The sequence below is a fragment of the Hylaeus volcanicus genome, chromosome 1 (assembly GCF_026283585.1).
Source record: "Hylaeus volcanicus isolate JK05 chromosome 1, UHH_iyHylVolc1.0_haploid, whole genome shotgun sequence".
NCBI classification, from domain to species: domain Eukaryota; kingdom Metazoa; phylum Arthropoda; class Insecta; order Hymenoptera; family Colletidae; genus Hylaeus; species Hylaeus volcanicus.
Genome location: NC_071976.1, coordinates 8,942,014 through 8,951,740, shown reverse-complemented (window position 1 = coordinate 8,951,740; position 9,727 = coordinate 8,942,014). Strand labels below are relative to the sequence as shown.

Sequence of the window (9,727 nt, the reverse complement as noted above, 5' to 3'; positions counted from 1 at the left end):
GGAATCAAGTCGTCGACGAGTATATTTTTCTCTTCTTCGAAAGGGTATATATATATATATATATATACACACTTATAATTAACGACCGTAAAAAATTGCTTTACCCTTTCGAAGAAGAGAAAAATATACTCGTCGACGACTTGATTCCTGCGTATTCTTGATATTTGATTATCTAATATTCGTCATTAATCACTGAAAATCTCCAGGACCTTGCACACGTGTATCAAATGAATATGTTTTATACGCAAGCACGGAGCAGTAATTCCAGCCCAACTAATGACTAAATAAATCACTGGTCGTTAATCCCAACGATATCTACTAGATTTCCCGAACGATGCCACGTTTTTGCGGCGGCTCGCGAATTGCTACATTTGCACGGGTCGGTAATAGCCTTTTCCAAAGATCGTAAATTACGACAGCCACCATCATTCCGTTCACGATTATGAAAATATCTGTCGCGGTCCGAGACACTTAGGCACCCATTGTGCGTATCGCGCTTGATGACATAATAGCGCTCGCTGCACCCGATCGAATGCCCGCTGCAAATAATAAGAAATGTCTCTATTCGTGATGAACGACTGAGCCGTTGCTCGACGATCGGTTATATCGAAAAAATTTTTTATGTATAATTTAAGAACGTCTTATGTGAAACACGCCAAACGAATTATTCTGTTTGAAGACATCTTCTGAGAATGAAAAACACTTCTGGCTGTGGCGTGAATTATGACATTCTTGATATCTGAAAATTTTCTATTCTTTTTTCCTTCGTCTCTAATTTACACTATAATCAAATTTATGATGAATACACCTAAATCTGTTTTCATTAGTTCGATCATCAATGTTATATGTAACTTGTAAAGAAATTTAGCAGGACAGTTGAAAATTTTAGAGAATCTTGTATACATATGTATAAATAAATATGCCAAATTTCAAAAATTTATGTCAACTATTTTGACTGCAAAAAAATAATGAAAACTGCCTCGAAACTGGTATAAAAAGAGTACCCTCTTAACGAAATACGTTACGACACAACTTTCCACGTAATGGTACGATTCTGATTCACGGAGGGTTTAGGGCAGCTGGTTTATTTAGGTACCAAATTGTGTGGGGCAGCGTTAGAATTTCCATATAAGGAGATATTTTAGGAGCGTTCGTTGCATCTGCTGGTTGCCATCCAGTGAAATACCTCTCCCTACGTTTCGAGCGTGAGAACGGAAACAGTTTAGGACGTTTTCCATATGAATTCCCATGAAATTATTTAAAAAAACGTAAAATATTCTCCGTAAGTAACGTCAACAAATCGTTGACTTATAAACAATTCATGTTTTTGTTATTATTTATAGGCTCAGATTCAGTTGCGGACAATTGATCGGTCTCAATATTGAATATTAAGTAACCACAAACTAAACAGAAATATTAGAGCCAATCAATCGATCGACAGAAATTTGTGATTACTTAAATTTTGTATTTATTAGTCAACTGATAAACGATTATTTCGAAAACTAATTACTGTGTTTGTGTCCAGTTTGGAAAGCCCTATAAAATATGTAGTATATTTATTATTTAATGTTACGATAAAATAATACCATAAAATAAATTCATATAACTATAAGGAAAATAACGATCCAAAATAAAATACTCCAAACAGTTACTCCTTATTTCCATTTTAATTAAAATTTTCCCAAGTCCGCATAGTCTCTTTTCCGAGACGTAGAAGGTATTTCCCGCAAAAACGTCGTATTCTTGAACGAGTTCTCGGATGGTTGAACAGCCAAGATCGAGATGATTCATCCCCGCGACGAAAACACGGAGGAATGGCGCGGTTAATTGCAAAGTTATCACGATATCTCCTCCGCGTTGTTCGCAGTTAGGCAGATAAATCGGAGGAGCAGATTGCGAGGTAAAATCGTGTTTCTAACTGCTGCACCCGTTGAAGATGAGGTCTCCGGGTCGAGCGCGATGATAATGATCTCTTCCTCGGTGTTATCTTGATCTTCGCCGACTCCTTGCTAGAACACTTTCGATGATCTAATTTTATACAAACTCCCAACTTCTCGTTGGTTTTAGTAGACGTACAAGGTATATATTCCGCGACTTTCTAAAACAGAACTATTAGTCCAATGGAGTCGCGATATTGAAATGATTAGAATTTCTATTGTAAAGGATTTTCTAAGAGAAGCTTTAGCATTTTCTTTTGTCTGGTAACAAAATGTTCGAGTAATTGGAATTAGTGGTGGAATGTGTATACATAATAAAATTATATTATTTCAGCTGAACGATAATAATTATTATATTAGGTTGTCCTAAAAGTTTCTTTCGTTTTATTAATAATTAATACATACACAATATTTTATGGTTTATGTTACATTACAAAATTGTGTACAATTCATTTTGCTCCGTTACTGTTACAGCATCAATGTCTAAGAAATTAGATTGTCTATTTATATAAACACTGCCACAGAAAATAATTGAATGCAACTCACGAAAGAAACTTTTGGGATAACCGAATACCTGTAACGAGCCTTCACTGATGTCAGAAGTGGTAGAAGAGTTGTTGCAGTCAAATTGTTTGTTAGCCATTCTATTATTTCGCAGCTCCGAATGGTCCACAGTGATAGTGAGATCGAATCAGAGCCCAAAAGTGCACATAATTGATACCTCACTTTGAAGTCACCATTCACAACGAGTAATAGCAGTGTATAAATTAAAAGAAAAATGTGAAAAGACTTAAAGTATCGTACATGATCACCCTGGTGCGAGAAGTAGTAAAATAGTTGCAACCAGATCATTTCCAGGTCACTCTATTGTTTTGCCTGAAATGGTCCACATTGATAGTGAGGTTCAACCAAAACCTAAGAGCGTACATAATTAACCCTTTGCACTCGAGAGGTGACTCTCAGTCACCATTAGGTTTCACGCAGCAAATCTACAATACCTAATGTTTAATTTAAATTTAATTTCTTTGGAGCTCCAAGTGTCGATAAAATGATTGTCGGCGATGTAAAGGTGACCTTATTCTCAAATTTAGATAGCTTAGAATTCATGGCAATAGAATGCTAAGAAACATCTCGAGTTGCTGGCAGATACCAGAAAAAAGGCCTCCAGTGCAAAGGGTTAACAAGTGACTCCGAAACCGCGTGAGCTCATAGAGGGTTAATACAACCCTCCATTCGTCCTTTGCTCCAGTTTTCAATTCTTCATCACCAATCACGCGAATCCTAAACACTCTGTACACTCCGTTCACGTTTTCAAGTTTCGTACCCGTCCCCAGGTACAATTAAGAAAGAGAAAGGCGCGTCCTCTCCCGTCGCTTTAGTTTATTTAACGAGACGGAGAGTCACAAAGAAATTCCAGGCTCGTCGAAAGGTCAAGATCGGGGTTTATTTACTCGGTGCTCTCGTGCACGGGGGAACGAGCCGCAATTAATCGCGAAGCTATCGCGATATCCACGGGAACGGGCCCCATAAACAGGCAGAAATAACCCCGTCGGAATTTAACGCGATACAGAATCATGTTATTAGTCAGCATGGACGGGACCCGGGAGGATTATCTCGCGCGAGTTCATCGAGCGAGACTCCGGAGCTTTAACTACGCCCGTATCAGCGCAACTGGTCGCCGTGCAGCGGCGGCTATTATTTCGACCTTCCAGCGCATTCCTCTCCGTGATTGCTACCTGCTTTTTGTTTCCTTCCTTCAACGAAATCCTTGGAATCGTCCGTGGATGAAGTCATTTTGAAGGAAAGAAACCGAAACACTTGGCGCAACCTTGCGATCGCCGCCAACTGTTCGTGCCTCGGCCTTGGAATTTTTCGGATCGCTTATCGCGATCGAGCAAGTTCCGAATGCGTTTTTTTTACATCTCTTCGAGACGCGGAACTGTATTTTTGGGAGAGTCGAGTATCCAGGAAATTAGTGGTAGATAATTTGGAGGCTGCAAGGTGTTAAGGACGAAAACAGTTTCGATTCGTGTAGATAACAGTCCACAGGGCGAATAACGTAACCCAGTCTAAAATAAAAAGGGTGCGAAACTTGAGGATTTTATAATTTCGTCGTGTGTATTAGGTTGTCCCAAAAGTTTTTTTCGTAATTTCCACTCAATTATTTTGTGCGGTAGTGTTTGTATAAATAGACAATCTAATTTCTTAGATGTTGATGTTGTAACATTAGACGTAAAATATTGTGTACGTATTACTTATTAATAAAACGAAAGAAACTTTTCGGACAACCTAATAAAATTCAGTTTGATCAGTCTGAAGATTAATAATATTGGCAAAGTGTTTCACGAAAATCATCTCTGTAGTCGTATGTTTATTGCTAGAACTCTTCGAGCTTCTAAATATCTTACCTACGATTTATCTACACCCTGTATATGCGAACGGAGGATAATGATAGCGAAGTACGTAAGATGATACGAGATTGCAATTTGTATGTAGCGCGAGAAACGCTGCGTCGAGTGTGCTTTATATGGTGCTTGTTAAATTTTACAACCAGTCATTATGCCCTTGATTCTGGTAAAACTCGAGGAAATAATAATAACGCGCACGGTTACCGCCGCTTCGATACGTACTCGATTTAAGAAAAGAAAAGATATTCTTGGTCTTTGAGGAAAACCGAGAAGGCCGCTTTCGTGCAACAAACTCAGGCGCTCTTTATGTCGAGTGTCTGCGAAACGACGAGATAGAATCTGAAAACGACCGTAATTATACGTGTTTCCTCTTTTTTGGGTTCATATTCTTTGCTATAGCGCAAATAAAGTCGACGGAGATGGGAATATTCGAATAACAGATAGTAAATAAAACGAAAGTATAGCCGTTTATTCGTGACATTTATTCCATTGAATAGTCTTTATTTCATTGTGACATATTCTATGTTGCAAATTTTATTATTAATTTCATCTTTTAATATGTTACTTAAAATTTCTACATAAATAAAAATTCAGTGACACATCTATAATACTGAATATATGTTTGAATGCTTCGAACAGGAATCATGACTCGGTGGACGTCTTCTTATTTTTGTTTACCATTACGAAGATACTGTAACTACTTCTTTCCCTTGGTGTAGTTCCCTTGGTCTGGTTTTTATTTTATTCGTATTCGCAATTAAGCAGTATATTTGTGAACACGTAGCATTGTCAAAAGTATTTCCAATACAGTCGAGTGAAATTGCAAAGACGAAAAAAATTAGCTTACACGCTTTGACACTTAAATTCAAGATTTTTCAAAAAGTGGAGTTGATCGATTCGTGCAGTGAACGGCTCGCGTATACACGTACGTATGGAGAGATAATGAATTCGACATGGAACGAAGAATATACCATCGCGAAAATAGATAGAAAATGGCACGCTGCTCGAAGAGAAATCGGCGCCATCGATCGTCGATAAACGAGAATCCGTTCCCTTGTCTTCTTGACATACATAATAAAGCTCGCCGCATAATTCTTTCATAAATTATCTCGAGCGGATATATTCTAATTCGGACGCGTGGGTAAACGGTCATTATTGCAGCGGCGACAAGGAACGAAGTCGCGTTGCGTGGTGTCCATTGCCACGCCGATGGCTGCGGCTTGGAAACTTATGATGCCATATGGGACACGTCCGAGCCCCGGAATAATTTATGATAGCTTTCTTAAAACGACGCTGGATTCCAGCTGGTGAAGCGTGCGTATAAACGAGGATTGATTGCATCCTCCGCGTCTCGTATATACGCACCTGAGGAACAGGAGATTGTTTAAGACGAAGGTACGATGATTATGGGGCCCGCTCGGGGCTTGGGACGTGCGAAACGATTATTTAAATGTCACATCTGCGTGCAGACCGTTCGAACATCTACTGGTCCCACGTCGTAGCCGCCATAGGTTTGTAGGTAGAGATTATGTAAAAGTGTACCCATCTAGATCAACAGTTTCGCGTGATGGGACGGAAGAAATCATTAGAATGTGCGCAGTAGATGATATTATGAGTCAAGTGCTTATAAATAAACAAACTGAAACTGACACTGAGAATCATTGGTTAAGGTTAACGAAAGAATGGAAAGATAGAAAAATGTCCGACAAAATGGCTCCTATATATTAGATTGGCCAAAAAGTTCGTTCAGATTTGAATCCTCAAATAAACAGCATAAATAAACATTTTTCTTAAACAAGGAAATATATTTATTTTTTAACATATTGTTCACATTTCGTTCAATGATCTTTCCCAATATTTTGGTCCTTATCAAGTTAATAATCATCGAAACTGTAAAGAAACAACCATCGTCACAAACCGAACGAAATTTTTGGCCAATTCAATAATTCGATGAATCTATAGCAATATTTGAACGTGCCTCGAATTTTCCACAAAAATTCTTGCTAATTTTCCAGATAACCCAGTAACGCTACGCGTTTTCTGGCCGCGCTTAATCGAGCGTTTATCTCCGGATCGAGACAGCGCGGTGCTCGCTCATTAATTTGTTTATAGCGGTCCGGTACACGATTTTCGTAATCAGAGAGCGTATTGTGTAGAGCAGCGCGCGTACGCGGTCATGTATCCCGCGTGTACGTTCGTAATGTTCTTGTATCCATTCCGGAGAAATAATCACCGTCCGCCGTGTGATTAATACCTCTACTAGTTCTTGCAGGGCAGCCATTTTCATCGTTGTTCCAGCGCCGGACCGTTTAGTACGCGGGGATAAGGGTACGCGTGGGTTTATCTGGATCGTCGTCTTCCATTCAGAGTCGGGCACAATGGCATTGAACGATCTTTGCAATCAATTAAATATCGCTCGAATAAATATGAGTTAACGAAGCACCGGGATCTCGTCCGCGCGACGAGGGCCCAGTCGCGCGTTCCCCTCGATCCCGATCGATAAATCCCGCGGACGAAACGCCGAATTGATCGCTTTCGAAAGCACAGAGAGTTTCAAAAGTGTCCGCGCCGGGGGGACACCTCGAATATAATTGGACCTGATAAATTATATCTGCCGCAGCGTTGCACCATGTTACCGCGGACTTCTTTATTTACGAGCTTAACTTATCCCTTCTATTGTGCTCGGGCTGACTCGAGCTTGTCCGCGGGTACACTCTTTTATTTGGCATTTTATTGGGGACGTATTATGTAGTCATTTTTGGAGCCTGGACGCGTGGTGAAAGTACTTTTCGACGGATTTACTCGAAGGGTACGTCATCATATTTGTTAGGGTAAGAATAGGGTAGGAATATCTAAACAAATCTAACATAAGCGAACAGAAAAGATTTTTGTATCGATTATCATTTTGTGTTTGGTAGATATTACTGTGAAGAAAGAAATTCTTTATTGGAACAAAATTCAAGACAATTTATATTTCGAGAAATAGTATACGAATTTCGACTAAATTGAGAGATTGATTCTCTAATTTAAATCGTACCATTGGACATGTAATTATAAGATTCACGTTAAATAAATGTACATAATTATTATTTTTTGAAATAATGAAAAATGACAAAATAATTACAGTACAGAGAGTAATTTACATAATATGAATAAGCTGATTTCTCTCGTTTAATAACACATTCACATATACAAGTTACATTAGAATCATGTCGATAGCTCCATTGGAAAAATTTCCCCAATTCTCTTACATTCCACCTCAGACGCCATTAGAACAAATTAATCTCCACCCTTTTCGACTCTTTCATCAAAAGTAATTTCACAAATCGCAAACATACTTCACAAATAAAAATCAAGATCACAAATGAATTCATAAAGTGTGCAGAGTCCTGATCGACGAATAGTTTCCGCGTCGCCACGCCACAAGTACGATTTCTAAAAAGCGAACAACCGAGTCGGTCGTCTTCGTGGCCGGAGAAAATTAATTTGAACTCGATCCGACGGTACGTTGCTCCTGGATGATTCGAAAGAGTAGAAAGGGCAAAGCATCCGTGGATATTGCGCTCGTTGCGCGGGATGATATTTTAATACGACGTTATTAGCGATAATTTTATTTTACCATATAAAGAACGAGTTTCCATTAGTCCGGGCACCGTGATTGTGGTCGGGGCTCGTTACGCGCGCGAGGTATTCACCGTCGTTCTCTTCGTGTTCGCTGGTTATGACATTCCTGTTACTCCTTTGACGAGGAAGAAGAAACGTGTTCTTTATTTCCCATTGGGACTCCCGGGACGGTCCGCCGCGGTCGCGTTCTTACTGTACTTAAAAATCCAGCGATCCTAGATCGCCGTCAAGCGTGACGGGACTACGATGAATGGGACAGGGACTCTTCTTCCTCGTACTGGATGAATGAGACAGGAATCCTCCTTTTCTGCTCGGAGTTCTCGGGAACTGGTCGATGTCACTCGTTAAGTCCACGTCCGCGTACAGTAAGGAGCAAAACGGAACCAATCTTAAAAATTTCTGTGTAAAGGTCTTTTTTAAACACGTTCACTGCCGGACTGATTCACATGGAACTAGAGAGAATAAGTAAGAAAATGTAAATAATTATTATGAAAAGATGTTATGAAGTAGTCCTTTCCTTTATTCTGTGTATTTTATGGTGAAGTCTGACTAATGATGATAGAATCTCCTGAACGGGACAACGAAAGGTAGAGCTATAGGAAGGAGATTATACCATTCTTGATCAGACCTAGTAGCTAACCTCTCATCTTTAATTCAACATACGATATACATCAGTATACATTTCATTGTGATCTGTAATGTTAGAATTCAAATTTTAAAGGTTTTACAACCATAAGGCTATGCCTTTATATTTTCTTCGTAAGCTTCCTAATGCGTCGCGACATTCAACAAATTTTATACACAAATTCTGCAGAATTTTATTTCTCTCTAACATAAACGTCCCTTACGGACAAAGCCAAAGCGTTCAGCGATAAAAGACTGAACTGTTACAAAAAAAGAAAAATTTGTTAAATGCAAAATGAATGATTAAAAAGAAACAAAGATTCATCAAGAAACAAGAACATTGCAACAAGAAGAATTACACGTGCATTTGGAGCACTGAAGTTTGGACACAGAATTCTACGACATTACGAATTCGTTTTTTTTTTTAAATCTCCATAGATTTTCGACGAAGTTTAGATGGAGATGGTGGATTTCTGGATCGGGGATCAAAGCATTGGAGCGACGTGTTCGCCTAATAAATTCAGTCGGCTGGCGGAACGCTGATGCAACGACCGCGTCTGAAACGAGCGCATTGTTTCCACGAGAAACGCTCGCGTAACATCGGCGGGTCGGACCCTCGATAGAAAACAAAACCAGAAGGCGGTGGCTGGCGGGCAGGCAGGCGGCGTGTGTACGAGGAAAGGCGACAACATGAATGAAGCTTCCATTCATGCGTGGCTCTAACCCCTTCCTTCAACCCCCTCGCACCGTCTATGGGATCTTGTCCGCGGTACGAACGACACGACTGTGCGACGCACACGTGTAGTGATGGGAACGAGCACCTTGCAACTGAGTTGGCCAAAATTTAATCTAATTACTCCCGGTTACTATGTAATTATACAAAAATAATTGCACGTTCCTTTTAGGGAAAAATGGGGTTTCTATTTGAATTTAGGGGATCAAATAAGGATGGATGTGCTTTATGATATCTGACGGTGAAGTCAGTGATGGGCAAAACCCTAGGCTTCGAATAAATCTGAAGTTTGCCGATTTGTTTGTCTCGTTTCCTCTTTTGAAAATTTTCCACAGAAGGAAACGAGACAAACATATCGGCAAACTTCAGATTTATTCGAAGCCTAGGGTTTTGCCCATCTC

The 9,727-nt window shown here is 39.6% G+C and overlaps 1 protein-coding gene across 1 annotated transcript in view; it reads left to right on the top strand.

Annotated features, from left to right (window-relative positions):
• LOC128875615 (uncharacterized) overlaps positions 1 to 9,727 on the top strand; it is a 50,900-nt gene that overhangs the window by 2,217 nt on the left and 38,956 nt on the right. The window lies entirely within an intron of this gene.